General features: G+C 41.3%; 1 protein-coding gene across 2 annotated transcripts in view; it reads right to left on the reverse strand.

The window, feature by feature from the left end:
- The window catches only part of BEND3 (BEN domain containing 3), a 67,705-nt gene extending 51,944 nt beyond the window's left edge, over positions 1-15,761 (reverse strand). Inside the window, exon 1 of one of the 2 annotated variants that reach the window (XM_027853657.1) lies at positions 15,541-15,761. The gene's annotated coding sequence lies outside the window, so the exon portion shown is untranslated. Of the gene's footprint in view, positions 1-4,016; positions 4,070-15,540 lie in introns of those variants that run through there. The other variant, XM_027853675.1, reaches the window with a different exon arrangement.
- Between the last annotated feature and the right edge of the window lie 10,126 nt (positions 15,762-25,887).

Raw genomic sequence — 25,887 nt, forward strand, 5'->3', positions numbered from 1 at the left:
GTACATTGTTTTCTTGACTCCATTTTCTTCACATGCTTTCAGTTCATGTAGCTCTTTCCATGCTTTTCTGTATTCATCATATTTATCACTTCCTAAAGCAGAGTAATAGTCCATTATATTCATGTACCCAATTTATTTAGCTATTCCCAGATTGGTAGGCATCTACTTTGTTTCTAATTCTTTACTATCACAAAAAGTTTTGCTATAAACATTTTTGTATAGTCAGAGACTTTCCTCTTGTTAATAGTCTAGGCTGGTTATAAGCTTCATAATGGGATCTTATGGTCAAAAGATATGGATATTTTAGTTACCTTATTTGCATAATTCTAAATTGCTTTTCAAAATTATTGTACTGATTCATAGCTTTAACAAAAAATGCATTTATGTGCCTATCTTCCCACAACACCTCCAACACTGCCTTTTGACATCTTTTGACAATCTTTGCCAAGGTAGTGTATAAAGTGAAACCTCATTTGTTTTGATTTGCATTTATTTTATTATTAGTCATCTAGAGCATTATTTCACGTATTTGTTAACAGTTTTTCAATTTTTCTTTTAAAGACTGTTCATCATGCAGTTTTCAGAAGAAACTAAAGTTAGTCATATGAAAAAATGCTTTAAATCACTATTGATTAGAGAAATGCAAATTAAAACATATCTAAGGTATAACCTCACACTTATCAGATTAGCTAATATTACAGAAAAGGAAAATGGCAACCATTGGAGGGGATGTGGAAAAATTGGGACACTAATGCTATATAACTCTGCAGGTCCCTTGACCCAGCAATACCACTCACTACAAAGAGGTCAAAGAAAAAGGAAAAGGACCCATATGTACAACTATATTTATAGATGCTCTTTCTATGGTGGCCAAGAATTGGAAATTGAAGGGGATGCCCATCAACTGGGGAATGGCTGGACAAACTGTGGAATGTGATTGTAATGGAATATTATTGTGCTATAAGGACAAGCAGGATGCTCTCAGAAAAACCTGTAAAGACTTCCATGAACAGATGCAAAGTGAAATGAGCAAAGCCAGGACAGAGTAACAGCAATATTAAACAGGGATCAACTGTGAATGGCTTAGCTATTCTCAGCAATACAATGGTCAAAGACAATTCTGAAGGACTTATGATAAAAAATACTATTCACCTCCAGAGAAAGAACTGATGAGGTCTGAGTGCAGATCAAAGCATACTATTTTTCACTTTCTTTATTTTTCGTGGTTTTCCCCCCTTTCTTTTGGTCTGTGTTTTCTTTTGCAACATGGTCAATATGAAACTGTTTTCATGACTGCACATCTATAATCTATATCAAAGTGCTTGCCTTCTCAAGGAGAGGGAATTTGAACTCAAAAATTATTTAAAAATTGAACGTTAAAATTTGTTTTTACATGTAATTGGGAAAAAACTAAAACATTCTTTAAAAAAAAAAAGACTTCACATGCTTTGACCATTAATCTACTCAATCATGGTTTTTGGATATGCATGTGTGTATCTGTTAAGGTTTTCAATTTTGTGTAATCAAAGAAATCTATTTTATCTTCTGTAATCGTCTATATTCTTTGTTTGGTTAAGAATACACTTCCTAGGGGCAGCTAGGTGGCACAGTGGATACAGCACCGGCCCCGGAGTCAGGAGGACCTGAGTTCAAATCCAATCTCAGACTTGACACTTACTAGCTGTGTGACCCTAGGCAAGTCACTTAACCCCATTGCTTAGCAAAAACAAACCAAAAAGAAAAAAAAAGGAAGAATATACCTCCTACCCTTAGCTGAAAGATATATGATCTATTCTTCTAATTTTTCTGTACTATGATCATTAATATTAAGGCTATATATCTACCTAGAATGTATTATGGAACATGAAATAAGCCAAATTTTTGTCATACTATTTTCTGGTTTTCCAAGCAATTTTTATCAAACAGGAGTTTCTTTTCTAAGTAATTTGTTTTCTGGTTTACTAAGTACTAAGTTATTGATTTCCATTGTTTCTTATTCTCCCTTGTACAATCTTTTCCACCGATGTTCCTCTATTTTTTTTTAACCAATATTAGATGGTTTTGATGACTGCAGCTTTATCATATAGTTTGAGGTCTGAAAGTGCTGTTCCCCTTTTGCCCTACCTATTTTCATCATTTCCCTTGACACACTAGATATTTTATTTTTCCAAGTGAACTTACGTAAAGTGTTCTATAAAAATCCTCTTGATAACTTAACTGGTATAGCATTAAAGTATAAATTAACTTTGGTAGCATTGCCATTTTTATTGTAGTAGTATGGTCCAGCCATGAACACTAAATATTACTCCAGTTATTTAAGTTCTTTATTTCTTTTTTTAGGCAGTTGGGGTTAAGTGACTTGCCCAGGTCACACAGCTAGTAAGTGTCAAGTGTTTTTGGTCTGAGGCCACATTTGAACTCAGGTCCTCCTGACTTCAGAACTGGTGCTCTATCCACTGCGCCACCTAGCTGCCCCTTTTATTTCTTTAAGGAACACTTTGTAATTGAATCTATACAAGCATTTTGTGAGCTCTGGTAGACTAATCCCCAGATGCTTTAAGCATTCTGTAGTTATTTGGATTAGCTAGGTGGCCCTGGAGGCAAGAAGACTTGAGTTGAAATCCAGCCTCAGATATTTCCTGAGCTGTGTGACCCTGAGCAAGTCACTTAACCCTGTGTGCCTCAGTTTCCTCATCTGTAAAATGAGTTGGAGAAGGAAATGGCAAACCACTCCAGCATCTTTGCCAAGAAAACCCCAAATGGGATCACAGAGAGGTCAGACACAACTAAAAATAACTGAACAACAAATATCAACGTATGGACTTGTCTCCAAGTTAGAATGTAAGCTCGTAACAAGTAGGGATGTTTTCTTTTTTTTTGTACTTGAATCCCCAATATTTGGCATTGTGCTTGCCTCACAGGAGGACAATACTTGTTAATTCAGAGTTAGGAGACCACATACCAGGCAAACCTAGAATTTTAAGGTCTTTTACCAGCTTCCATCTTCATGTCCAGCTTCATTTCATACAATTCCCTTTCAGAAATTCTACTTCCACACAAAGGAGACTATTAGCTTCTCTCTATTCTCATCTCACTCTCTTTCATTTGCCAAGGCCCTCTTCCTTACCTACAACTCATTCCCCCACACCTCTTCTTTCTGAAATCCTCATAGAGGCAGCTAGATGGCACAGAGAATAAGACCTGGGTTCAGATCTAGCCTTAGATACTTATAAGCTGTATGAATCTGGGCAAGGCACTTACCCTCTGTCTGCATCAGTTTCCTCATCTGTAAAATGGAAATAATAATACCATCTAACTCCCAGGGTTGTTGTGATGATCAAACAAAATAATATCTGTAAAGTGCTTAGTACTGTGCACACATTAGGTGCTTAATAAATGCTTGTTCTTTCCTCTTGAAGGCCTAGTTCAACACCCCAAGCTGAAAGTAACTCTTACTTCATAAATTTCTTACGGTTCTCGAGGTTCTTGACCTGAGGGTTACTGTATTAAGTTTTTAAAAATTCATAATTGTACATCAAGGTAATTGATTTCCTTTTTATCCTATACATTTTATTTTATGCCCTTAAAACCATTATTCCAAGAAGGCCTCCATAGGTTTTACTAGACTTCCAAAGACATCCAGGACACAAAATAGCTAGGAACCCCTGTTTAGTCCTTTCCTTTTTTTTTCTTTCATTTTTATGTTGTTATTACTTTGGACTCTGTATTTTTCCCCCCAACTGGATTGTATGCCCCTTGAAGACAGAGAACACATGGTTTTTCTAGCTTTGTATCTGCAGGGTCTGGCACACTGTAAATGCTTAATAAGTATCTGCTGAATTTTTACTGTCATGTATCAATACAGACCGATGAAAAATCTCCATTAAATGAAGATTTATGGTTTATAATAAACATACTACTAGCTTTACTTGAATTCAACAGAGTAGATAGTAAAACTCTTGCCCCAGATTGGCCTGCTCTAGACTATGTAGGACATCCCAAGAACAAATGCTCACCAGATCTAAAGCCTCTTCTCAGGACAGGGTGTGAAGAACAGATACGTCTAAGAGTCAGCCTCGGCAAGAACACTATGTTACCCCTGAGGTTTCCAGACATTTGAGAGTTTCTTAACTAGAGTCAAAAGCAAGGACACACTTGTCAGAAGGCTCTCCCCCAGGGAAACAGTGACCTGGACACACACTGTTCATAAAGGATGAGTCAGTCAATTAGACAATGTCTAAGACTGGTTTCTTTCATAGATAGGAATTTATAAAAAAAATAAATTAAAAAAAATAAATAACAGGAGGAAATGTGCTCCCACAGCCAGTCCTCCAAGCAGGGACCCCAGGGAAGCCAGAGCGCCTGGGACTCAACCCAAACGGGATTCTGGAGTTGGAACTGGGTCTGTAGGAACTGAGCTAATAAACAGTGGACCTAATCCCCTCCCCCTCCCAGAGACTGAGGTGGTACAAGGTGGGAGAAGGAAGGTAATGCCTCCCAGGTGTTGGAAGAGGTTGGCTTCAAGGTCAACTTAGCAAAGGCACCAGAGCTGGGAGTCCCGTAGGGCATGTCCCCCCCAACTGGATGAGCCAGGTGAGCCAGGGCCCCCAGCCAGGCCCCAGAATCGCTACCACTGCTGTTGTCTTTATGCCTTCTCAACTTCTAACACCCAAAGTCAATGGACAAGTCATGATGTTAAAACTCCAATTACTGTGCTTTGTAATCATAAATTATAACATACTTAAAAGTTCACTGGGGGAAACTAAAGACAGAAACAGTCTTTGGTAGAAAGCAGTTAGTTATGCTCTAAATTACATTCACAAGTAGAGACAAGATAGTTATTTCTGTCAAATCAAATCATTCTAACTTGGAGCATTTAAAATATTCATGCCACGGATAACAATGCTCCAAACATTAGAAATAAAGCAAACACATGTGATTACCAGTGTAAATATACTGGATAAGAATTTTTTCACTGTGTAGTTTTTACTGAATTTTACTGGTCACTGACAGTGGAATAAGGCTTTTTTAGTATTTCAGAACCGAAAAAGTCTTGAAATACTCAGCCATGTGTAAATAAGAGAATAAAGATGTTCTTTGCAAACCATGCTAGGAAACACCATTATTTCCTTGTAGGTGCTTCACAGGATATACCCATGTAATTTATTAGCATTTAAAATTATTTTTTAAGATGAAATGGTATCTCAGAAAAAAAAAAGACTAAAGTCTCCCAATTCTAGATTTTCAAAACTGCTGAGCCAGAGGTCATTTATAAGGGGCTTTTATGGTTGGCTGGGAAAGCTAATGGGCTGAAATCACTTCAAGAAGATATCCACATCTTGGTTGCTGTTTTATTATATTCTGAATAATGGGTGGGAATAGAAAAAAAAACAACCTTAAACTATGTTTTTCGATCCCAGATCAATTAGGATGATGTTCTGGAATAATACCTCCTTTTTCTGACGTTTTAAGAAGAACAGATAGACCTGGGTTCAAGGTCTATCTCTGAAACATACTAGCTGTGTGACCCTAAATAAATCACCTAATCTCTCAGTGTCCCCTCCTTTCTCCCCCCACCAACTCTCTGGATTTGTACATTGCAGTTATAAATTCCCTAAGGGCAGGGATGTTCTGTGCTTTTGCATCTACGTCCTCAGAGCTCTTCATAGTGGCACATACTAAGCTCTTAAGAAATGCTTTCCCAAGCATTCATTCACTCCCTTCATTCATTCATTGTAGGAAGAAGTTTCCTCACTGAGAAATCCTCAAAGGAATGAAATCATCAGTGCACACAGAAAAGCATTTTTAATTAAAAAACAAATACCATCATGTGTGTTGATTACTGCAAGTTGGGACTTGGAAGAGTCAGAAATATTTTTACAGATGGGGACACTTTAGGTCTATGGAGATTAAATGACTTGACCAAGGTCACACAGCAAACCAAGGGGATAATGGTTAAGATTGTTAGCTAAAATTGAATGATTTTGGACTCACTCAAGCATGTGCCAATTCTGGTGCCACCTCTAAAAAAGAAATGTTTTCCCCCCTCAGTTCAAAGCCACTGGGAATAGAATGGAATCTGCATGAGTCTAACCAGACAGTAGATGAGGTATGATTCCAAGAGTGTTTGCTGTTTATCTGGAAAGCATTTTTTGATTTATCTTCAGGAACTCCTGGATTCACATGTGGGTGACTACCTAAGAGTCATAGGTTTTCCAATCTAAATTCTTACTAGCACTCCGTGCCCTGCAGTGAATGGGGGAAAAGTGACTGTCTCTCTCTATTAAGCTCTTGTTTTAAAAATCCTTATCTCCTGAACATATATACATGTAATTGTACACAACTTCACAAGCCTCTTAAGATCCCTGCATGATCAGGCAAAGGTTTTATAGGGTAGTCCCTGAGCCAGAGTATAAAAATCTGGCCCAGACATGGGAAGTACTTGGGCTTCCTGAAACCACAAAGTTCAAATCTCAGCCTTTGTCCTTGTTAAAGCAGATGTGTTCCCTGAGGTTCGTCATAAGGTCTCAAAATAGCACTGGCTTTCCATAAAACATGGAAACCTTAGCATTGCCTTCAAAAAGTCATTTACAAACAAAGGGAGCTAGGTGACAGTGCATAGAGCTCTGGGCCTAGAGTCAAGAAGACCTGAGTTCTAATCAGCCTCAGATACTTACTAGCTGTGTGACCCTGGGCAAGTCACTTAACTTCTGTCGGCCTAAATTTTCTCCTCTGCAAAATGGGAAACCTATTTCACAGGATTGTTGTGTGGTCCTAAATGACATAATTTAGCCCAATGTCTGATATGTACATTTAATAAATGTTTGTTTCCTTCCTTAGTATCTCTTGTATGACTCCCTTCCCCAATGGTGTTTCTATACTCTCAGGAATTTTCCATGAGAATATAGTCCATTATTTACAATGTGCTTTTGGAAATAGAGACCTATTGTGAATTGCATGAGGAAGCTTCCCATTTAATTATTTAGCCAACATTAAATACAAAGGCAACATAGGCTAAATTTTCTTTCATTACTTGTAAGGCGTCACTAATAATAATAAATTGGGAGCTATGTGGCACAATGGATAGAGTGCCAGGTCAGAAAACTAATCTTCCTGAGTTCAAATTTGGCCTTAGACATTTACTTACTAGCTATATGACTCTGGGCAAGTCACTTAACTCTGTTTGCCTTAGCTTCTCATGTGTAAAACAAGCTAGAGAAGGAAATGGCAAACCACTCCAGTATTTCTGCCAAGAAAACCCCAAATGGAGGCATGAAGAGTCAGAGATGACTGAACAACAAAATGATAATAAATAAGACTTAGAAAAGAAATTAAACCAGACAGCACTGAAATCAGAAATGTCTATCCTTTTTTTTAGAACTGCCATAACCTATTGTGATACCCTCCCTCCTAAAAGTGCTATAGGGAAGATATTTATTTTTTAAATTCAAGTGAATTAAAATAATTGTTGTTGGCATCCCTTGAAATAACCAGAAAAACTTGGGGAAACACTGCATAAGGCTCAAAAATACCTTGTTTTTATGAAAGGCAATTTCCCCCAAATCGCCATATCATTGAACTCTAAGTATGCAGCAACACCACATACCTTTCCCATCAAAATGAGCTTTTCCTGAGGATCAGTAAGAAATTGTGAGTCTAAGAAGGTAAGGGCGAAAAGGACAGAGAAATGTACTATTGTATTTGCCTCCTTCATGCTTCCAAGGACTGGGTGACAAAGTCTCTAACAGACACTGCCAAATCTAATGGCCTTTTCTTTCTCTTCATCCTTCATGACCTCTCCTGCAGCATTTCACAGTGTTAATCACTCTCTTCTCCCAGGTAACTTCTCTTTTGCAGAGTTTCCATGTTACCACTCTCTGGTCGCTCCTCCTACCTATCTGACTGATCTTTAGTCTCTTTTACCCGATTTAATCCTTTCCCTTAACTGGAGGTGTACCCTAAGGCTTTGTTCTGAACCACCTTTTTCTCTACACTCTCTCTTGATAATCTCATAAATTCCTGTGGGCAACTATTGCCTCTAGCAGGTGACTCCCAAATCTACGTATCCAGGCCTTGCCTCTCTCCCAACTGCAGTCCCGCATTGCCAGGTGCCTATTGGACATTGCAAACTAGATGTCCTGAAGACATCTCAAATCCAACATTTCCAAAACAGAATTCCTTGTGCCTTCCCCCACAAAGCTACCTGTCTTCTGAACTTACTGTCCATGTGGTCAATGGCACCATCACCCTTCCAATCCCATGGGTTCACAACCTTAGAGCCATCCCTAATCCCTCTCTCCCTATCCTTCTTGCCTCCACCTCATATCCAATTAGTTGTCAAGTCTTTCAGGTTCTACACACCTCTCGTCCTTCCCATTCTCTAGACTCACACGGCTACTCCCCCAGATAGGAACCACATCACCTCTCTCCTGGACTACTCCGATAGCCTCCTAACTGCTCTCTCTGCCTTGTCTTTCCCTTTTCCAATACATCTCACACACACAACTGCAAAAGGGATTTTTCTCAAGTAGAGTCCTGAGCAGGTTCACTCTATACTCGATATGCTCCAATAGTTAACCTTCGGCTTCTAGAATCAAATGCAAACACTCATGTTTGTCATTTAAATAAATTGCTTCACAACCTGGCTGCAGCCAAACCATGAAACAGTTCAAAAGAACTGGATGTCCCACAGGCATTTCACACTCCATCTTTCCCCTCAATATCCTCCCCCCTCCACTCCATTTCCCCATTACTGTCATGGGCACTGCCCTCTTCCCGGTCACCAAAGGATCAAACACAACGCAACTCCTCACTCTCATTGACCTCACGCATCCAATCAGTTGTCAAATCTTGCCATTTCTACAAGGTGACATCTCTCACATCCAACTCCTCTCTATTCCTATAGCTACAGCCTTAGTTTAGGTCCCAATCACCTCTCACCTTTATTATAGAAATGGCCTTCTAATTGGTGTCCTTGTTGCAAGTCTGTCTCCAATCCATCTGCCGCTCAGTTGCCAAAGTGATTCTACCTACTCAATAAATGCTAATCATTCCAAATTACCTCCAGGATCAAATATAAAGTTCTCTTTTTGGCATTTATAGATATTCAAAAATCTGGCTCCCTCTTACCTTTTATAGTTGTCTGATACAATACTCTTCTCCGTATCCAATGATCTTTCCATACTGCCCTAGTACATCTCCCATCTCTGTTCCTTTGCACAGGTGACTGTCCCCTGATGCCTGGAATGCTCTGCTTCCTCATCTTAATCTCTTAGAATCCCTAATTTCAGGGCAGCTAGGTGATGTGGTGGATACAGCACCGGCCCAGGATTCAGGAGGACCTGAGTTTAAATCTAGCCTCAGACACATAACACTCACTAGCTGTGTGACTCTAGGCAAGTCACTTAACCCCAATTGCCTCAGCAAAACAAAACAAAAAAAAAACAAAAAAAAAAACACATTTAAAAATGAATCCCTAGTTTCCTTGAAGACTCAGCCTTCAGGAGAAGGTCTTTCTCAGTCCCCCGGATGCCAGAGCCCTCCCCCCCCCCCTTCAAGAGTGCCTTCCATGTGCTCAGCATGTATCTAATTATTACACGTTGTCTCCTACACTATGTAAGCTTCTTCAAGGCAATTTGTATCCGAGGTACTTAGCACCATGACTGACATATAATTGCCTAATAAATTCATATTAAATAAATAAATAATAAATGATTACTGGTCAATTGTTGAAAAGGGGATCAAATTTCCTACATATATTTCCTATATAGATTCCTTTTCTTTCCCCCATCAAAAGTCCTTACTGAGGCTGAGTATGAACTATACAAAGGAAATGAAAAAACAATGACCTAAATTAAAGAAATCTCTGGAAAGAGAAAATGAAAAGATAGTTTTAGATTATGAAAAAAACTGGCTTCTTTGCTAAATTTCCAAAGTGCAGTACTATATTTAAAGTCACAGAATAAGAGATAAATGTGGAAATATACTTTAAGCTTGGGGGGAGGAGTAAAAGAAAGGTATTTTAAAACCATGTACTTCTTAATTAACTGCTTGAGAAGAGCATCACATCCTAAAGAAACTGCACATACCACACACACACACACATACACACACACACATATTCAAATTTTAAAACCTTATCAAACTTTTCTTAAAAAAAAAAGTATCTGGGCAATGAAACCAAATAAAATGCTATCCCTATGGACAAAAAAAGAATGTTCCAATACTTTTTACACTTGTGTGATCTGGTGTCTCGTTTGCTTTTATATGGAAGACTGGGAGCCTCAAGGCTGTTCAGAAGCCTGTCTCACAGTGGCATTCTGCCCATGGGACTTACAGGGCATGTTCTCAATTTGTTTTTATTTTTAGTTACATCTGCTAATGCAGTTTGAAAAATACTGGTCCTCTCTCAACCAGGGCAATTTTTCCCGCAAGTTTTTCTAAAGCTGTAATTGTCATTGCCCATCCTTATGAGCTGTCAAATGGCAAACTCATTGTCCCTCGCTCCATGCAGAACTAGATTCAAGCTTATTTTCAGCTCTTCAATCCTGACTACCTGTAATTTAGTATCTTATCATTTAGGCACTGTAGTTGTGTGTTTTCTACATTGACAAGTCAGTCTTCCTTGGCTTAGGCCTCAAATTCTCTTGACTTTGCTGTTAACTCTTCAGTCTTAGAAATCAGAGGGAGAAGGAAGCAAAAAAATGTTCATAATTTAAACAATGGCAATAAAAACGGCAATCTAGGAAACTAACTCTCCAGTCACTGGGCCTGAGTTTGAATCCTAATTTTTTTGGCAAGTCATTTAATACCTCTAGGCCTCAGTTTCCTCATCTGTAAAATGAAGGTATTGGACTAAATGGTCTATGAAGTCCCATTTTGCTTTTCTGTCACCACTATTAAAGTGAGATAAATCTCCCCTCTCTCCTTGAACCATCCATCTTTTTAAAATAATGAATTTCCTAGCTTGCCGTTTTTATTGCCATTGTTTAAATTATGAACATTTTTTTTGCTTCCTTCTCCCTCTGATTTTTAAGACTGAAGAGTTAACAACATTAGCTTGGCATGCACTGGTCCCAATGTAGCAGCCAATTCCAGAAACCACAAAAGCTATGGATTGAAATAATGAAGTTGTAAAAGATGCTGGAGTATCAGAAGGCACTGTCAGATTTGGAGAGGAAAGAGATAGGCAGAGTAAGAGCAGATTATGCTCATGGGGCATATTAAGACACTAACTTCAAAATGAGAAATACTGCATATGCAATATCAGATTCATAGGATCGACAGCTGGCAGATAACCTTAACTCTCACCTATCCAAACCTCTCATTTTATCGATGAGGAAAATGAGACCTAGAGAGGTTAAGTGATTTTCCCAGGCTAGACTTTAGTGACAGAGCCAGCATTTGAACTCACGTAAGACCTCTGATTTTAAACCTAGTGCCATTTCTGCTACAATTAATTAATGAAAAGATCACAGGTGGAGAGCTGTAAATGGCCTTAGAAATAACCTTCAACATTGAACAGGGATTTTTAGCAAGTATATGCACCATAATCAAAGACAAAATGAAACAGGCACAGCATTCTACTGTAGATTACTGGTCCAAACACTTAATTTTACACATTAGGGAAGTAAAGTCCAGAGAGAGGTGAAGTGAACATGCCTAAGAAAGTATAAAACAAATTGCTACATTTTAGAGGGGGAAAGATTTATCAAGGTAGCTTCATGGAGGAGTAACTTTTGAAAACAGATTGACAAGAATTCAACAGGTGAGAAAGGCATTTTCAGTCATAGAGGCCCTTTCAGTCATAGAGAATATAATTTGTTGTTGTTGTTCAGTCATGTCTGACTCTTCATAACCCCGTGGTTATGTGGAAAACATCCAGGTTTTCTTGGTACAGACACTGGAGTGATTTGCCATTTCCTTCTCCAGTAAATTAAGGCAGAAGTTAAGTGACTTGCCCAGGGTCACACATCTAGTAAGAGCCTGAGACTAGATCTGAACTCTGGTTTTACTGTTCAGTACAGCTCATTACTTAGCACAGTGCCAGACTTATAGCAGGCAATTAATTGTTTATTGAATTGAACTGAATTAAATTGGGCTGGAAATACCTACTACTTAACTCAGTTCTATTTTTTTTTTAAGTGAGGCAATCGGGGTTAAGTGACTTGCCCAAGGTCACACAGCTAGTACATGTCAAGTGTTTCGTCTGAGGATGGATTTGAACTCAGGTCCTCCTGACTTCAGGGCCAGTGCTCTATCCACTGCACCACCTAGCTGCCCCATTAATTCAATTCTATTAAGGATTAATAAAGAACTTTTTAAATAATGAAGTCTATAACTATTCTGCTCTTACTGGTTATAATCACAGAATAGTAGAAGATGAATTAATGAAATACAAAATTTCCCCATTTTAGCCAACAGATCAAGGATGGTTCATCTTACACATTTATAGAATGTCGGCATTTAAGGAATGGATTTTAGAGATAATTTCCACCAACCTCATCTTATAAATGAGGAAACTGAGTTAATTTAAGCAACAGTAAGATTTACCAGTATCACTGATGAAATTGACATATTATTCATTTCTCACCCCTCCCCTCTGGCTCCCACATAACTGTGATTCTCAATGTGGAATTATTGTTGGTTAGAGCTCCCATTGTGACATAATTTCAGGCTTTTCAAAGGGCAGACGACTACTTTTAATCAGAGCATCAATACAATGAATAACATCCTGATTGCTTCAAGAGTCACCCATGGAGCTCTGTAGGTTAGCCACACCCTCGACAGATTTTCCATCCATCTCATCACACTTTTACCAGGTTTCACGTTCAAAATTTCTGCTATTAGTACCAGCCTTTTGCCATTCCCCCTCCCCCCAACCTTTTAAGAAGTACTTAAGGGCAGAGAGGTGAATGACAGTGTATAATGGAAATGCCTTCCACTCTTATCCTTTATATACTAGATTACCAACACACAAAAAGTACAATTTGTGATTTCTCCCCAAAAATGAACACATGGTTTTCCAAAGGATATTCCTTTTGCAAAGTCTTGTTAAAAATTACACTTTCTGGGACTCAACGAAGAGATATGAGAAGATACCCCCAAACTGTGGAGGTAGGAGGAACTCCATAGCTATTACACTTTCTGAACTTTCTCAATACATTAGTGGTGACTTTTTTTTCCCTCTCTAAAAAAAAAAATACAATTTGTCATATGGGATGGCTCTTAGGGAGGGGAACAGGCACATAGGATACTATGGTGATGTAAGGAACAAAAAAATACTGATTAAAAAATTTTTTTTAAAGTACACTTTTCTTTAAATTAGGAATATGGGTAAATCTGCCCTATGACAAGCATGCCTCTGGCTTCTGCTCTCCTCTGTTGCCCTTACCTTGGACAGTTGATATTCAGCAAATATGCTGGATTTGGGGAGTCTCAGGTAACCTGGGTTCAAACTACCTAAACCTCCTCTCACATAAAATGATGGGGATAGATTAGAGGATCTACAAAGACTCCTCCAATTTTAAATCAATGACCTTGCTTTAACTCTCCCATGTCCTGACAAACCCCCTCCCCCAAAGTCATTGTTTAATTATGCCTTTTCAAGCAGGTGGATGGCACTGGAAACCTGTTTGCTGACTGAGGACAGTTCCTGAAAAGATTATTAAATTTCCTAAGGATTGCAACTATCCTTAAGGGCTGTCAGAGATAAACCAGATTCACATTTTCCAATCTTCAACCCACTGCACAGAAAAGGGGCTGTCACACTTTCCTCAAACCCCTAAGCCATTTTTCTGTCTTTTTTTTTTTAATTATACAAAATCAACTTTTTACTTGCATCGATGAGGGGAGCTCTGCTCTTTCATAATCTGAAGAGTGGCTCACTTTCCCAAGCCGATTTAAAGTTTTCCAAGCTCGCTTCCAATTTCATCTCAATCACCTTTTGGAATTCCCTTGCCTATCAAGAGGGCAGGCATTTAAATCCCACTGAAATCCCAGGATAAGGAAAAGATCAATGCTTGTTCTGACTCAAACCTCCTCGTTGGGGAAAGCAAAAGAGATCTCTGACAATAAGCAGAAACCTAACTTGGACGCCCTAAACGTCAAAATGTTTAAATCCTACCCAAGAGGCCTGGAAATGTATCCTGTAACTACTTTCTCGTCCCAGTTTTCTACTGCCAAGGAAGTCCTGTGATTTCTTGACTCTGAGGGGAGTCAGTTTCCTCCCCCCAAAGCTCGCAGTCCTTATTATCCTGTTAGAAATATCAACATCGTGTTGTTGTTTTTTTTTTAAATCAGGATCTATATGCTCAGAAGCACATGCAACGCCGGCTTCCCAGGATACCACGTGCAATTGGGCACTGCCCAGCTTTCCCGATGTGTGACCCAGGGAGGATTTTGGTGCAACTGATGCTTGCTAACAGCAGCGGACTGCTTTTTAGGGTGTACAAAGTGCTTTATTTCCATTACGCTGTTTGATAAAGCAAGGGTGCAGCATGCACGGCGTATTCGTTTGTGAATAAGGAGAAAAGGACAGCAGGGGTCAGCCCCTACTCCAGTTCCCTTTGGACAGAGCTGGGAAGCATCTCGACTGGGCAAAGGCGCGACCACCAAGAGCGGGAACGTGCAAGGGGGGGAGGGAGAGCCGGGGAGGACGGAGGTAAGCGCCCCCTGGCGGCGGGGCGGGCTCGGCCGCCTCTCCCGGGTACGCTGCGAATTGACGCAGAGGAGGCTCGGTTCCTCCGAGCGTCTGTTTGCCGGTGGCTCCTCTCGGTTCCCAGTCGCTCAGCTCAAAATCTCACCCTAGACTCCGCCCCTTCACACACACACACAAGACTCACAAGCACTCTCTCACACACACACACACACACACACACACACATACATCGGCTCGCTCCAGCCCATCCCCGGGCTCTATGAATTCTTCCGCGGGCTTGGCGGCGGCAGTAGCCGCCGTTGCCGCTGCTGCCCGACCTCGGCCACTCCATAGTAGGGGGAGCGGCGGGGGTGAACTGGAGGACGGCGCGGAGTGGGGCCAGCCGGCGAGCGGACGAGCGGACCGTTCCACTTCACGCTCCCCCCTCCCACCCGCCTTCCCTTTCCCCGGGCCTGATGGAGGAGCCTCCTCGCGCTCGCGTTCCGCGCTTTCGGCCCCCCCCTCCCCACCCCCTCTACCCCGGCGCGTGCTCCTCAGTACGCCATGTAGTCGAGTTCTGAATAGGCACAAAGGGAGACGCCGCACAATGGGGCGAAACGGACCGCGCGAGAAGCAGCGGCAGTAGCAGCCCGCGCGCCCGTCTCGCTTCTCCCCCGGCTGCAGCACCGCTCCCTCCACTCCGGGAGGGGAAAGCGAGGAGCTTCCCCCGTGTGCACCGGCAAACGCACTTAGGACACCCCCCTTTCCTTTCCCGTCCCCTCCCCTGCTCCCGCCCCCACCCCCGGCATGGATGTTGCAGCCACTTCTCCCAGACGCCCCAGATCCTCGGCTGCCGTGGCTGCAGCCGTTGCAGCCGCTTTTTATTTATCTCACCCACTTACCTGGGACGAGTTCTGTACTTTGCAAGAGCGGGACCCAGTCGAGTTTGGGCTGCGCGTGTTGGGGAACGGGGCCGGGGAGTGGAGGGGTCCACAGGATAAGTGGGTGGGGGGGAGGGCCTGGCTAGGGCGGCCCGGGGAGTTGCTAGGGGTGGCGGGTGCCGTGTTTTTTCCCCTCTCTTTGTGTGTGTCCGTGCGCTGCGCTCTCGCGTGACGTGACGGGACTCCGTGTGTCATTTCCGCACAAGGACACAGGGAGCCCCCGCTGCAGTGTAACCACCAACTCCCCTCCGCCTCCCCCGCCTCGCTCCCCCCACCCCGCTCCTCCCCCTCCCTGGGCGCAGCGGGGCACACGCGGGACGAGCGACTGCGCTCGGGCGTGAACAGCCCCGGGGGGAAGCGCGCACAAGAAGGGACATGTGGCTGGGGAAGGAGACTTTTTGCCTTGATGCAGGCGCCTTTAGCGCGCAGCTCCACGTGGGATGGCTTTGCCCGTTTCCAGTGAAAGCGGCGCCGCCGCTCTTCCCCGGCCCCAGCCCGTGGGGACTCCCCGCCCAGTAAGTTTCCCTGGGGAGGAGCTGCGCGCGCGGAGGCCTAACTGATCTGGCTTCGCTTGCAGCTCTTAACGTGGGGGAGCCACGGAGCCCGGCCCCAGCTTCCCACAGCCGCGCCCGCGCCCTCCGAGGAGCTGGGAAACGGCCACGCGGTCCGTGTTTTCCCCTTTCACGTGCCGTCCAAAACAGGATCGCTCATGCTGGACTGCCACGGGAAACACGACACTTTAGGGTTCCCCAACCCTTTACACGGTGTAAGCAGCGTGCATTATTAGCTCGCTTTCTTCCCCTCCCGTGTCTTTCCCACGTAATTTGCTTAACAGTCTTGACTGTAAAATGCTTGCACAAATCCGCAGCTCTAAAAAAGCCCACTAGGGGCTTAGGAAAATACTGCTTTGGAGCACCAGGGAAGACTGAAGCACCTTCTCCTCTGTCCGGATCCGCCATGCAGTCGGGCGGAGAGGGAGACAGAAGGCGACCCGGGCAGGGGCTGGAAAAGTGTGACTACTCTGGCCACTTGCAGACCACGGAACAGCCCTTGCAATCCTTATTGCACTCAAAGAATTAAGTTTGGAATCTCCGAGAGGAGAGAGAGAGAGAGAGTGAGTATGTGTGTGTGTGTGTGTGTGATCACATCCACACAAATAAACGATTGACACAGAAAAACAAACCCACCACACGTTTAAGCCTGAGTCCGGATTATGACTCCGCGGGCAGTAGATTGCAAAAAAGATAAACGTGCACTCTACACCAAGAGTTGTTTCACGAAACGTGTCTCACGGATTTGGATAGTAAGAGTAGGTAGGGAGCGCGAACATTCATTCAAAATTTTAGAGCTGGAATCGAAATGAAATCCCATAAAGTTACACTTTGATTTCCGTTTTTTTTTTTTTTTCAAAAACGGAGACAAACTTAAAAAGAGGGAAGTCTTTAAAAAATCATTAACAAAAAAAAAGACTTGGTAGGGGAAAACAATCATAAATTAGGAGAACGTACAAACAATCCCATCTGCTGCACACAGCTAATCAGCTGCTAGAGAAGACCATGTGGCATAGCCCTGTAGGTCAGTGAATGTTTTTTTTTAACTAATACAAAAACATGTTGACTCCTATAGCCTGAATTCTATATGATCAGAGATTAAGAGCTGGGATTTTAGAGGCCTCCGGATCGACCCTCCATCGTTTTAGACAATGAGGAATTGCCATATTCTTGAACCTTTCCCTTAGGCTACGAATTCCCACCCCAATATTGGAATTCAATAATAACTTATCTTGTCAAAAAGTTTGCATTCAAAGGATACACAAATAAGTGATACTTTGGTTTTAAAAAAAAGGCAGTAGCTTTTCGGTTGTGTAGCTGATGGTAAACTCTGAGGTCAGAACTAAATTCTAAAAATAAAAAAAAAAGCACAAAACACCTGGAATGGGGCCGGGAAGCCCTTAGGAGATTGACTAAATGGAATCTCGGTGGGCTGGGTTACCATTGAAAACCCGTGATAAAAGGATAGCCCCCCCCCCCCCAAAGAGCCAGAAGGCAAGATTGGATACTTCAAATTCAAAATAACTTTCAGGCCTATCTGCATTTAAAATGGAAGAGGGAGGTGTGGAGGAGAGGGTAGGAGGTTAAATAATCCGGGAAGACAATAGATCTTCTTAAGAGAAGGTTCAACTTTTACCCTCCTAACAGCAGGGACTAAGATTTCTATCATAATTGCACTAAATAACAAACACACAATTATACAGTATCAGTCCTTTATTTAGTTAATGGATCTAATCGGAAGTTTTTCCTCAGCTTGAATTTTAAGGCTACCTATATCTATGTCCATCTATCTATCTATCTGTCTGTCTGTCTACTTTGTGTACTTAGCTATAGTTTCTTACCTACCAACCTACCTACAGCTATTCTACACCTGTCTATAGTTATTTATTACAGCTATCTATGCTCCATCAGAAAAGACAAATTACATTAGTTTGGTATTCTGAAAAGGTGTTACTTGAGTTACTTCCACGTACTGGGCTTAAAATAGCTGGAAAAGCCATTTTGCAATAGGAATTTAGGGAAGTGAAATTTATTACCACAGATTTTAGCAAGGGGTGGCTGGGTGTTGTGGGTCTCAGAACATCACACCTGATTTTGTTCAGACATGTCCGATTCTTTGTGACCCCATCTGGAGTTTTCCTGCAAAGATAATGAAGTGGTTTACTATTTCCTTCTCTAACTCATTTTATAGATGAGGAAATTGAGGCACACAGGGTTAAGTGACTTGCCCAGGGTCATACACTTAATTAGTGTCTGGGATCAGATTTGTCTTCCAGACTCCAGGATCGGCACTTAACCTGGATAATAGAAACATTCAGGGAAGAATCAATCTAAAAGCCCAGGCATAGGCAATGGAGAGACATAAAGAAAAGTCAGACACTTTCCACACTCAAAACCAAAGTTTTCCAAGAATTACCTAATCTTATTTAATGATTTAACATTCTATGTAGAGAGCTGGTTAACTTCTGGCCCAATTATTTTAAATGACCAGGTTGCCTTTTTTTTTTTTAAACACATTTCCTTTGGAAAGCGTGAGCAAAAAGAAGTGCTCATTATTTTAAGTGAATGACATAAAAAGCTGGCATCAATCTTAGTTTTACATAACTGACAAGAAGTTTCTTTAACCAAGCCATGGTTGAGTCTATGAAATTACTAATAGATAGAAGTCAAAATCAAAGTAGTATTAGGTTGGTATGTGGGATTTGAAATATTTCTAGCTAAGATGTTCAGTGAGTGACACTGGGTGGAAAAGAGCACTGGCCCTTTTCCCTGTCCAATCATTTACTACCTCAGTGATCTTCTACAAGTGACATCACCTCTCTGGGTTCAATTTCCTACTCCAAAAAATGAACATATTAGACTACATGAGAGTTGAGGTCCCCTCCAGCTCTCAATCTAAGACACTTTTTTACTTTTGATTTTTTTAAAGGAAGAGGGTGCATAAATAGGTGACTATTATTTGATATGTATAAGAACAGCAAATTTTATAATGAAGAATGAAAGCAGAACCAAGAGAATATTGTATAAAGCAACATCAATATTGTTCAAAGAATAACCATGAACAACTAAGTTATTCTGAGTAGTATAAATACTCAAATACTCAAATTAACAGAGGAAAGAAAGGTACTGGAATTCAGAGGGGTTGGGGTAGGATTTTAGCTGGTACTTGAAGGAATGTCAGTGTTTGGAGTAGGGAGAGGGTCCCAGCCATAGGGGATAACCAGAAAAAATGCTCATAGCCAAGAGATAGAGTGTCTTGTTCATGGAACAGCCAGAAGGCCAGTGTTACTGGATCAAAGAGTATACCTGGGGAAGTAAGATGTAAGAAGACTGGAAAGGTAGGAGGCGATTAGGTTATGAAGGGCTTTGAATGCCAAACAGAGCATCTTATATTTGATTCTGGAGGCAATCATGTGTCACTGGGGTCTGTTGAGGGGGAAGGGGTGTGTGTGAGGGTGTCAGACCTTCATTTTAGGAAAATCACTTCAGTGGCTGAATTGAGGATAGATTGGAATAGGTAAAGACTTGAAGAAGGCAGACCTAACAGCAGACTATTGTAATAGTCCAGGCATGGGGGTGATGAGGGCCTGTACAAGGGTGGTGACAGGGTTAGAGGAAGGAAGGGGGCATATACAAGAGATGTTGCAAAGGTAAAATTGACAGGCCTTGGTCAGGGATTGAATATGGGGGGGTGGTAAGAGATGGTGAGGAGTCCAGGGAAACTCATGGGTTGTGAGCCTGAGGGACTAGGAGAATGTTGCTCTCTACAATAAGGGAAAGTAAGGAGTGGGGAGAGTTTAGGGGGAAAGATAATGAGTTCCATTTTGGAAACATTGAGTTGTTTATTGGACATCTAGTTCAAGATATCTGAAAAGTAGTTGAATATGTGAGACTGGAAGTCAGCCTAGAGTTTAGTGCAAGATAGATAAAATTTGAGAATTATCAGCATAGAGATGGTAATTAAATCCTAGGAGCTGATGAGATCACCAAATAATGTAATATGAAGGGAAAAGTGCAGCCCAGGACAGAATCATAGGAACACCTATGGTTAGGGGGAATGATCTGAAGGAGGATTCATCAAAGGAGAGAAAAAAAGGTCAGCTAGGAAGGAGGAAAACAAGGGGAGAATGGTGTCCCAAAAACACAGGGAGAAGAGAGTATCAAGGAAGAAGGAGTGATCAGTAGTGTCAAAGGCTGCAGAGAAGTCGAGAATGAGGATTGAGAAAAGGCCATTGGATTTGGCAACTAAGAGATCATGAGTGACTTTGGAAAGAGCAGTTTTAAGAGTGAGAACAAAGTGGAGGTACCTATTGTAGATTTTAAAGGAGTTTAGCTTCAAAGGGCAGAAGAGATATAGGATGATAGTTGGGATGGAAAGATCAAGTAAGGATTTTTCCAAAATGGGGGACAGTCAGGGGCATGTTTGTAGGCAGTGGGAAATGAGCCAATAGAGAGGGAGAGATTGAAAAATAAGTGAAAGGGTATGGATGATAGGGGACGTAATCCTCCATCAGAGGAGATGGGATGGAATAAGATCCTCTGAACAAGTAGGAGTAAGGTCACTTCATCACGTGAGACAGATGTAAAGGAGGAGAGAGTGGCAGAACATCTCAGTGACAGAAGATGAAGAGGAGAGAACAGGGATTTCACACCAATCACCTTTTTTTTTCTGTAAAATAGAAACAAGGTTCTCAGCTGAGAAAATGTGGGGACAGAGAGCCATGGAAGGTTGGAGGAGGACTGAAAAGGTATGGAAGAGCCACTGTGGGAGGTGGGATGGTGAGTTGATAAGGGAGGTATATTAGGATTGCCTAGGAGCTACAAGGGCCCAGTTGAGGTTGTATAACATAAATTTGAAGTGGACCCAGTTAGAACAGTTATGTAATTTTTCTCAGCAGTACATGTGCATAAATTAAAGATATGATAAGGGAGCTAAGGATTCAAGAGGGAAAAAACAGTGGAGCGTTGAATTGGAAAATGCTGTGGCCAGCACTTCCAAACTGCCTCCCCCTCCCCCCTTACCAACTACTGGTGGGGGGGGGGGTGGAAACAGGGCTCTAAAATTTGCTCTCTTTTTACATTTTTATTTTTTGTTACATTTTAAGTTCCAAACTATCTCCCTCCCTCCCTACCCTGCACCAGAGAAGGCCATCATTTAACATGTATATGTGTGCATACATATATGTATATCAACATATGATATTGATATACATTTACATACATGTGTAAAAACATACAATGAATACTTTTATTTATCAGTTCTTTCTCTGGAGGAGGATAGTATCTTCTCCCATAGGATCTTTGCCTGGACTATTACAATAGTCTGCTGTTAGGTCTGCCTTCTTCAAGTCTTTACCTATTCCAATCTATCCTCAATTCAGCCACTGAAGTGATTTTCCTAAAATGAAGGTCTGACACCCTCACACACACCCCTTCCCCCTCAACAGACCCCAGTGACACATGATTGCCTCCAGAATCAAATATAAGATGCTCTGTTTGGCATTCAAAGCCCTTCATAACCTAATCGCCTCCTACCTTTCCAGTCTTCTTACATCTTACTTCCCCAGGTATACTCTTTGATCCAGTAACACTGGCCTTCTGGCTGTTCCATGAACAAGACACTCTATCTCTTGGCTATGAGCATTTTTTCTGGTTATCCCCTATGGCTGGGACCCTCTCCCTACTCCAAACACTGACATTCCTTCAAGTACCAGCTAAAATCCTACCCCAACCCCTCTGAATTCCAGTACCTTTCTTTCCTCTGTTAATTAGTTCCTATTAATTTTGTGTATAGGTTGCTTGGTATACATTTGTTTGCATGTTGTCTCTCCCATTAGACTGTAATCTTCTTGAGGTCAGGGGCTGTCTTTTGCTTCTTTTTGCATCCCCAGCACTTAGCATAGTGCCTGGACTATAGCAAATGTTTAATAAATGTTGATTGATTAATTGTCTATTTCTTGATGTAAGTAATGACATTTTAGGAAAGAGCCTCCATTTCAAATGTTAAAAGAGCGGTCATATTTAACTACTGATATTATTTCTTAAGATACTTCCTTTTGACAAAAATTTATGGGAAATAGTAATATTAGTAATAGATATTTATAAAGCATTTTAAGGTTTGCAAACTATTTTGCCATGTGAGCCTCCCAACAGCCCTGTGGAATAGCTAAGGCAGCCATTATTTATTCCAGTTTTACAGATGAGGAAACTGAGGCTCATTGAGGTTGTGTTGTGCTCCTCCAGATTATTAAAGACAGGCTTTGGGTAAGGAAGGAGTGAGAGATGGAGACAACACACAGCTGCTGTTGCAAATAACTGACATTTATATACTTTAGACTCTACAGTTTACAAAGGTTTGACATGCATTATCACAAAACCCTGTGTAAGTACTACTATCTTATAATAATTAAAAAATAATACTGGAGAGGTAAATGGACTTGCTTGTAATGTCACAACTGAAACAACTTCTGGGCAGATAACTGCTAATGGTTAATTAGTACATCTATAAAATATTGGAAGAAAAATAAGAGAATTCCTAGGGCTGGATTTTGGTGTTTTCTTTTATTGAAAATAATTAATATGCAAGGATCTAAGACATCTCCAAAAGTCTCATGATGGAAAATGCTATCCACATCTAGAAAAAGCACGATGGAGTCTGAATGCAGATTGAAGCATACTATTTGCTCTTTTTTTTCCCTTCTGTTTTGTTTCGTTTCTTCTTTCTTGTGGTTCCTTCTGTTGGTTCTAATTCTTCTTTACAACATGACTAATGTGAAAATATGTTTAATGGGAATGTATATGTAGAACCTATATCAGATTGAATGCTGTCTTGGGGAGGGAGGTGGGGAGGGAGGTGGGGGGGAGAAAATGTAAAACTCAAAAGCTTATGGAAGTGATTATTGAAAACTAAAAATAAATTAATTAATTTAAAAAAAGAAAATAATTGATGTTTTGCATGTCTGCACATATATAATCTATAGCAAATTGCTAGCCTTCTCAAGGAAGGGGAAGAGGAGGAAGAGAAAGAGTTTGGAACTCAAAATGTTAATGATTGCATATGCACAACATATCAAATTTCTTACTGTCTTAGGGAGCAGGGAGGGGAAAAAGAGAAAAATTCAGAAATCAAAATCTTATAAAGAATGAATGTTAAAAATTTGTCTTTACAGGTAATTGGAAAAATGTTAAAAATTGTTTTTACATGTAACAAAAATTTTATAAAGAAGAAGATGAATGTCAGGTAATTTTGGACAAAAACCTAAGGTGTTAATTATAGAGCACTTATAAGGGAGAAGGCTTATGTTTCAAAATCAGCATATAGGGTTTTCTAGCCCCTGTGGTGTGAGCCCTTTTCAGGGCTGCTTATCCACTTCTGGTGTCCACTTTCACCCAGCTCTCACCTGTGGCTCCAAGAAGCTGTAGCATTTACCGGGGCCACACCGTGTAAAACCTCTGGGCTAAACCAGGTTGAGGGTAACTGACAGGCCTCAAACCCTTCTGTGAATTAGGGGGATGTCTAACTTAAGCATTTGAAGACTTCCCCCAGCAGAAAGGGCCTATGAGAACAATTTGTACCAATAGCGATGAAGACTGCTGAAGAAGGTGCTAGGTTTTCCACTGCATCCAGGGCCATTACCAGTCATCTTGGCTTCTGTGCTGCCACTGGACTTTGATGCCTCTGGAACAGAGAATGAGGCTGATGGCTATGTGCAACTCTGCCTCACTTAAATCCAATTCACACAAGAGTCAAGACATCACCTCATGATGTCATTGGTCCTCTTCAAAAACAAAGGACGAATAACAACATAAGTAAGACCCAGGTACGTTGTACTAATAATCCAATTAATGAAAAAATAAAATAATAACTTACAGAAAATTAATTGAAATGGCATTTTCCAACATTTCAAATTAGAGCTGCGATTAAGATCATTCAACTATTTTTAAATTGACCTCAGTAAAATAGTTTAAAAAAAAATAAAACTAGGCCACTCTGTTTAGAAGGACAAATTATATCTTACATGCTTTTGCATTTGTAGATATGAAAAGTATAAGAAAAAATATTATAATAATAAGATTAGAATATAAAGTTTTAGAAAATGGATATTAGATTTTGTTACTTTTACACAGTTAAAGGTTTTAATTTCTGTTATATTTACAGTTACCAATACAATATTAAGAAAGTTTTTTTTTTTAAGTAGTCAAGTTAAAACAGTGCCACAGATTTCTCTGGCTACTTGTGCGAAATTTCTACTATAATTTTTGCCTGTATGCATTCTTTTGCCAAGTCTTCAATTTCAAACCGAAGTAGTTAGCGGAGCCAGGTTTCTTCAACAACAGAAAAGAAAGATGAAAAGGAGGGGGGAAAATCCCTTTAATTTTATTAAATAGAGTTTAATAAAAGAAGTTACCTCCCCCCTTTTCCCCAACATACCCAGGCAAATAACAACCTTTCTGAGCTTCAGTTTCTTCATCTGTAAAATGAAGAAATTGCACTACATGGACTCAAAGATTCCTTCTAGTTCTAAATCTATGATCCTAAACTGAAGACTGGTAGCTTAGGGTGGGGTAACTTTTTCAATACCAAAACCATTTAATTAACCTTCTTCCCTGGGAATTTGAAGAAAATCATAGACCTCAGGAATTAGAAGGAACTCCAGAGGCCCTGTAGACCAACCTGTCCCAGTGAAGGGGGTGGGGGTTTTGGGGTGCTGCTAGATGCACAGAGGCACCCCAAGATGGTGGGGAAAAGCCCAAATCGCGACGCGGATCTGCCTGAATGAGTTCAACTCAGATCTTCTTCCAGCCAGAGAAAAAGTTTATTAAAAATATAGCATATAGGCCAGACTCCAAAGGAACCCAAACATCAGTGATCTAAATGGGGGCTAAGGTGGTCAGGTGATGCTCGTAAGGACGAGCGGCCTGAGGCAGTCTAGAAAGCTCAGTGTCTGAGTCGGGGTTGGGGGCTAAGGTGGTCAGGCCAGGTGACTCCCGTTACAGGCGGGCATGGGGTCTCATCCTCTAGGGGCATGAGAAATTCCCAGCATCTGAGTGGGGGCTGGGGTGGATATGCCATGTGACGCCTGTGGGTATGAGCGGTCTCAGCTTCTAGGCTTGAGAACAGCTCAGCATCAGAATGGGGGAAAGGTGAGTCTTAAGTACAGACTGATTGGGGCGGGGTCTAGGAGTGGCCAAGCAGCTTGGAGTGAAGGGAGGAGGGGTCTAAGGAGTGGCCAAGCAGTTTGGGGTGAGGTGAGGCAGGGCCTAGGGAGATCTGGACTGGGGTGGCCAGCAAGCTGGGGCAAATGGAATGCTCGGGTCCCGGACCTTGTTGTGCCTAGCTAGGATTAAGGGTAAGAAATGGCCAAAGGCTACAGGAAGGTGAAACAATGGGAAAGCCCAGTTGAAGTGGGGAGGTGAGCCCCTCTTTGGAAAAAGGGTCCAGGTGAGAATTTCCTTTTGGAATGTCTGATTTGAACAGACAATGAGAATAGATAATGAAGGGAGCTGGAAGGGGAAGTTTGCTTTCAAAGGGAAATAAGGCAGTTTCTAAGACTTTAAGGTTTTCCTGGGACTGGTAAACAAAACTGAAGCCGGGTTCTTTTTAGGGGCCGGGGAGGAAAGATGTCAAAGAGAGATAAGTGAGTCTACAAGGAATCTAAAAGTTTTAAGGTTTTTCTGGGAATTGGAGGTAAACCTCTTCACCAGAACAAGAATAAATCATCCAGACTCAATGAGACAAAATAAGATTATGAATTAA

Source organism: Vombatus ursinus, unplaced genomic scaffold (assembly GCF_900497805.2).
Source record: "Vombatus ursinus unplaced genomic scaffold, bare-nosed wombat genome assembly UNPS02000582.1, whole genome shotgun sequence".
Lineage (NCBI taxonomy): Eukaryota > Metazoa > Chordata > Mammalia > Diprotodontia > Vombatidae > Vombatus > Vombatus ursinus.